Raw genomic sequence first — 6,022 nt, 5'->3', positions numbered from 1 at the left:
GGGATTAATGGGGCGGGGCTTGCTATTGCAGGGTGGTGGTGGTAGAGCATTTTAAACAAAATCCTAATATTAAACAGCCTAAACAAAAAGATGAACATGAATGAGGACAGTTATGTGAGAATGCTCAGAACTCATGATCAATTTTAAAAACACAGCACAAAAATCTGCATCTTACCTTATGATACACGCTCAGGAGCTAGTGCCAAATTCTGACCCCCACCAAATTAATACCCCCTAGTATTGGTAGGTTTAGGAATAGTTGTGGGGGAGGGGTTAGGACTAGGGGTGGGGTAAGGATTAGGCAATCAGGTACTGACTTCAACGAGGGGTAATAATTTGGCAGGGAGACTAAATTTGGCATGACACCAGTTCACACAGAATACATAATCTTTCAAAGCGAAAACGCAAGACGCTAAACGAGGGCAGTGGAACGGGGGAAAAACGTAAGGTCTCGAGGTGTGTTTTAGTTTAACTTATTTTAACTTGAGTGCTGCATTTTGAGAACGCTGTGTCATGCGCGAGACGCGAGCGCAACACTTTAACATGGCTAGTGCGTTCACACTGAAAAACAATGGAAAAGTAGCAGCGTGGAATGGAAAAATCTATATTTAATTATAAAATGGATAGTTCTGGTCCTTGATTCTGATTGGTTGAGCCGCGTTCAAAGCCGTTGTAAATTACTCAACAAACATACACCTGTGACCGCAATACATTAGTATTAGTATAGTACTGCGCAACTGCCGTGATTCTTTGTTGCATGTGTTGCTTGGCAACCTCTTTGGAACTACATTGCTTGGCGGAGGAATACATGTGTTATAACGTTATATTTTTTGTTGTTGGTGTTTATTTTATGAATGAAATAAATATTAGAATGAATATTTTTATGTAGTAACCGTTTTATAAAAGGCGCTCCGCTCCCTTAGCTGTTCTAAATTCACTGTAAATCAGAGTGAACATGCATTAAAGGTGCCCTAGAATGTGAAATTGAATTTATCTTGGCATAGTTAAATAACAAGAGTTCAGTACATGGACATGACATACAGTGAGTCTCAAACACCATAGTTTTCTCTTTCTTATTTAAATCTCGTTTTTGAAAAACACCCCTGAAAAACAGGCTTTTTTTTTATTTTTTATTTTTTTTTTATTTTTATTTTTTTTATTTTTTTATTGATATTCTTTTAACGAAGAAATACAATATACAGCACTGCATTGAAAACATGAACAAAAATAATAATAAAAATAAAATAAAAAATAAAAAGAATAAATAACTGCCTCCTCAAATAAGAAAAAACTGTTCATAGTAGTTAAGAAACTTCTTGTTCTTACTATTGTCAATGAGTTTAAGAGATTTAACAATAAGGGAAATCTCAGCAATAAAGGCCTCAAGTCTAGGCAAAGTCTTGAGAAATTTGTTTTTGTGAATAAAAAATTTACAATGCAACACAAAGAAATTAACAACACTATCAATAGCACAGTCACTCCCAGAAAAATAAAGGAATATATCCTTCAATGAAAAGTTTAAATCACAATTGACAAAATGAGAAAGATAGAGACCCAAGCTTTGCCAAAGAGGCTTAACCTGGTTACAGTGGTAGAATAAATGAAGCAAAGTTTCTTTCTCAACTTTACAAAATACACAAAGGTCAGAGATATCAACAAAAGAGGAAATTTGTGAGTTAGTTGGGTAAACATTATGAAGAATCTTAAAGTGTACCTCTCTTATTTTATTGGACATACAATATTTCTCAGGGAGTAACCACGCTTTCTTCCAGTGAATACAGTCAAAAAAATTATTCCAGAAAAATTTACATCGAGGGGATGTGTAAACAGTGTAATGTAACAATAACTTTATCAGTTTACTATTACATTTTTTATCAAGAATGCTAACTCCATCCAATAAAAGTTTGGGCAAAATAGTTTTTCTCTCATTAAAGAAAAGGTGTGTTTTAAATAAATGCACATAACTTGGAGACAAAGCTTTGATGACAGAATTGAAAGTTCTAGCAGGCAGAGGAAAATTATACAAAGTCATAAATTCTTCATATTCTAATATACTGCCATCATTTTTAAATAAATCCAAAACAAAAACAATACCTCTATCATACCACTTAGCCATAAAAACTGATTTGTTTCGGATTAAAATGTTCAAATTATTCCACAGAATTTCTTTATGGGGAGAAAAATTGTGCACATAACACAATTTCCAAGCAAGTAAAACTTGTTGGTGAAATTTGGAGAGAGAAATAGGTAATTTAGAAGGATTGAAATTACATTTTAAAAGAAACTCTAAACTGCCTAATCTACTAAAAATGGCATTGGGTATATAGTACCAAATTGAGCCATTGCTACAAAGACATTTTTTTAACCAACTAATTCTGAAAGAGCTGACTAATTCTTTAAAGTTTAAAACTTCCAATCCACCCTCAGAACGTCTATTAGACAAAACAGATTTCCTAACTTTATGAGATCTGTTCTTCCAAATAAAATTTAATAAGATTTTGTTAATATCATCACAGATTTTGTCACTAACAAATAAAGATAAAGAAGGATAAACACAACGAGACAAACCCTCTGCCTTAGAAATAAGTACTCTCCCATAGATTGAGAGATCACGTTGTAGCCAAAGATTAAAGATGGTTCTTGTTTTCTTTATTTTAGGTGAAAAGTTAAGTTGTTGGCGGAGCAATCTATCCTTAGTAAGGAAAATCCCCAGGTACTTGATACAAACTTTAACAGGTATATTGTGCAACATTGATTGTTGAGTGTCATAAAGACAGAATAATTCACATTTTGATTCGTTTAAGTATAAGCCTGAAGCTTCAGAGAAAGAATTAATAATATTGATACACAAGGGAATTTGACTTTGGTTTTTAAGAAATATAGTTGTATCATCAGCTAGTTGAGATATTTTAAATTCTTTACTAAATATAGAGATACCTTCTAAACTGGGATTTTGTAAAATAACGATTGATAACAATTCAACAGCTAGCAGAAAAAGAAATGGAGAAATAGGGCAACCTTGACGCACTCCTCTATCACAATTAAAGCGTTTAGTGGTTTGAAGGCCAACCAAAACTGAAGAGTTAATGTCATTATAAAGCATGCTCACCATGTTGATAAAAGTAGATCCGAAACCAAAAAGGCTAAGAGATTTAAGCAGAAATTGGTGTTCTAAAGAGTCAAAAGCTTTATAAAAATCTAAAAACATTATAATAGCTTCTGAATCAATATTCTCTGAATAATCAATAAGATCAAGAACTAATCTAATGTTGGAGCTAATGTGCCTATTTTTCATAAATCCATTTTGTGTTTCGCCAATTATACTATTAAGGCCAGATTTTAAACGAACCGCCAAAATTAAAGCAAGTAATTTATAATCAACATTTAACAGTGATATAGGTCTCCAGTTTTCAATTAAAAGTGGGTCTTTATCAGTTTTGGGGATCAAAGAAATAAGACCCTGCTTCATTGAGGAAGTCATCTCTCCTTTTTTAATACAGTCTTTAAACAAATTATGTAAAGGTTGCTTTAAAATGTCCCAAAAATGTAAATAAAATTCAACAGATAAGCCATCAGTACCTGGAGACTTCCCCCTCTTCATAGATTTCAGTGCATCCTCCATTTCAACTATAGAGATATCAGAATCACAAAGTTGCTTAAAGTCATCATTAATACCTGAAATCTTATCATGAATACTTAAAAGAAAATCGTCCGATTTTTCTTGAGAAAACTGAGAAGTATACAAATTTTTGTAAAAGGAATATACAAAGGTTGAAATCATTCCTGGATCTGTACATAAAACACTATTAATATTTAAGGCAGAGAGAGATGTCTTTTTACGATTTCGTTTTTCAAGAGCAAAAAAGTAATTGGTGTTTCTTTCGCCCTTCTCAATCCATTTTGCTCTAGAGCGTATAAAAGCACCTTTAACAATCTCTGTGTACATATTTTCAATTTGCAAATGACATGTGCTCATTTCTACCTCATCCTCTTTACTGGGATTTTCCTTCTGCATTAACACACTTAATCTATTAATAAGTTCTAATTCTTTAATGTTCTTTTCTCTTTTAATTTGCTTACTTCTATTGACAGCAAGGACTCTAACTCTATATTTAAAAAACTCCCAGCTAGAGCCAGGGTCGTTTCCAGTATTACTAAACATAGAATTAGCCAGCTGAATTACACTATCATTAAAATTGGCGTCTTCCAAAAGACAACTATTCAATTTCCAGTAACCCCTTGTTCTATTTAACTTACTATTTTGTGCAAGATTCAAAGAAATTAACATGTGATCAGTAAACGGGGCAAATTGATGATTAACAGTATGGACATCTTTCAAAATAGCATGAGAAATAAGAAAAAGATCTATTCTAGCTTTAAGTGAACCAGATTTGTTGGACCAAGTAAAGCCTCTACAACTACTGTTAAAGAAACGCCAAGCATCTACCACTGAAAGATTTTCACACAACCATAAAATAATATTATCATGTGAATTAGAGGTAGTTCTTATAGGAAATCTATCTTGTGCATTGTCAGGGGTTTCATTAAAATCTCCAGCTATAATTAAATAAGAATTTAGAAAACAACTTTGTATACTTATAAGCTTAGCTCCCAATTCTTTAAGCATAGATGCATTAGCATTTCTAGAGTTGTGCCCATAAACATTACACAAGATGAAAATCACATTTTCGGTCTTGCATACTAGAATGATCCATCTACCCTCATCAGATGAAAAAGTTTTTAAAATATCTCCTCTAAATTTATGCATCAAAATAAGAGTACCAGCAGAACGATTGGATCTCCTGAAAAACAGGCGAATCTCCACATAACACCGACTGTGACGCAACAGTTGGGATCATTAATATGTACGCCTCCAAAAATTTGCATATGCCAGCCCATGTTCAATGCCAGGCGGAACTGCGCAGCCGAATCATCAGAAGTTCTGCAGGTGAAGAAACAAGCAGGAGGAGGATCATAGGGAAAATGGCAGATCTATCTATAATCTATCTATAATCGGATACCGCTACAGTTTAATTCGAAGTTGTTAGTTGCTCTGTCCATTTCACCACGGACTGTTTTTCTAACCTGGAACAATATCAAGCACCCAGGCTTCTCTCGGCGTCTCAAACGGACGAAGGGGGCAATTTCGACTAACGTTATATTCCCGCAAGGCAGTGGCGGCGCCAGGGGGGAGCTAGGTGGTGCTGTAGCTCCCCCTATAATAGCCATAGCACCTGCCCAGCACCCCCAAGAAATGTCTGTAATTTTTTTATATTTATATTTTAATGTCATGTTTAAATAGTCTTTTTCATGTTGTTAAAAATAGGAATTAAATAATAATTTAAAAATCGCGAGCGGACGCGCTGGCGGGGGCGGGCGCGGTCGCCGTGAGCGCTGAGCGAGCAGGAACGAGTAACGTAGTGAGTTGTCGTCGAAAAAGATGGATAAAGCAAAAAAACTGTCGGGGACTAAAAATAGAAAGAGAAAGAGGGAAAAGGAGATGGCATGTCAATTGATGCGACAGCAGCTACTGTAAGTAAGTGGATGGTGAAAGGCAACAGGTAGGATTTAAAGTGTGACGTCCAGGCATGTAGGTTACTGGCCATCGGGACTACCGGGAGATTCCCGGTGGGCCGACGTGCTTTTTGGGCCGATACATCTCATACTTTTTTTTTGTCTTAACGGCCCACAAAACTCGTACATCGGCGGCCCATTCGTTTTGTTTTGCTTAATTGGCGGCGCATGGGTTTGTGCCGGTGTAATGCATTGGTTAAAAAAGTCAGCATTAGTTTTTTTTTTCTTACACCCCATGAAACACGTAGATCAGCGGCCCATTGGTTCTTTTCTTGATTGACACTGGGCTGGCCCAATCACATCTGTAAAGTATAGAAATATACTCTTTCAAGAATAGAAATTAGTACAAAATTAATTATGAAAGTTTCCTTTATTTTTCAGTGCATTTGTTTTACAATATATGGCTATTACTATAATGGGATTAATTAACTATTATTATGTAGTAGTG

The sequence above is a fragment of the Squalius cephalus genome, assembly GCF_949319135.1.
Source record: "Squalius cephalus genome assembly, chromosome: 6".
NCBI classification, from domain to species: Eukaryota; Metazoa; Chordata; class Actinopteri; order Cypriniformes; family Leuciscidae; genus Squalius; species Squalius cephalus.
The sequence above is the reverse complement of the archived record's forward strand: the minus strand, read 5'-3'. Positions refer to the sequence as shown.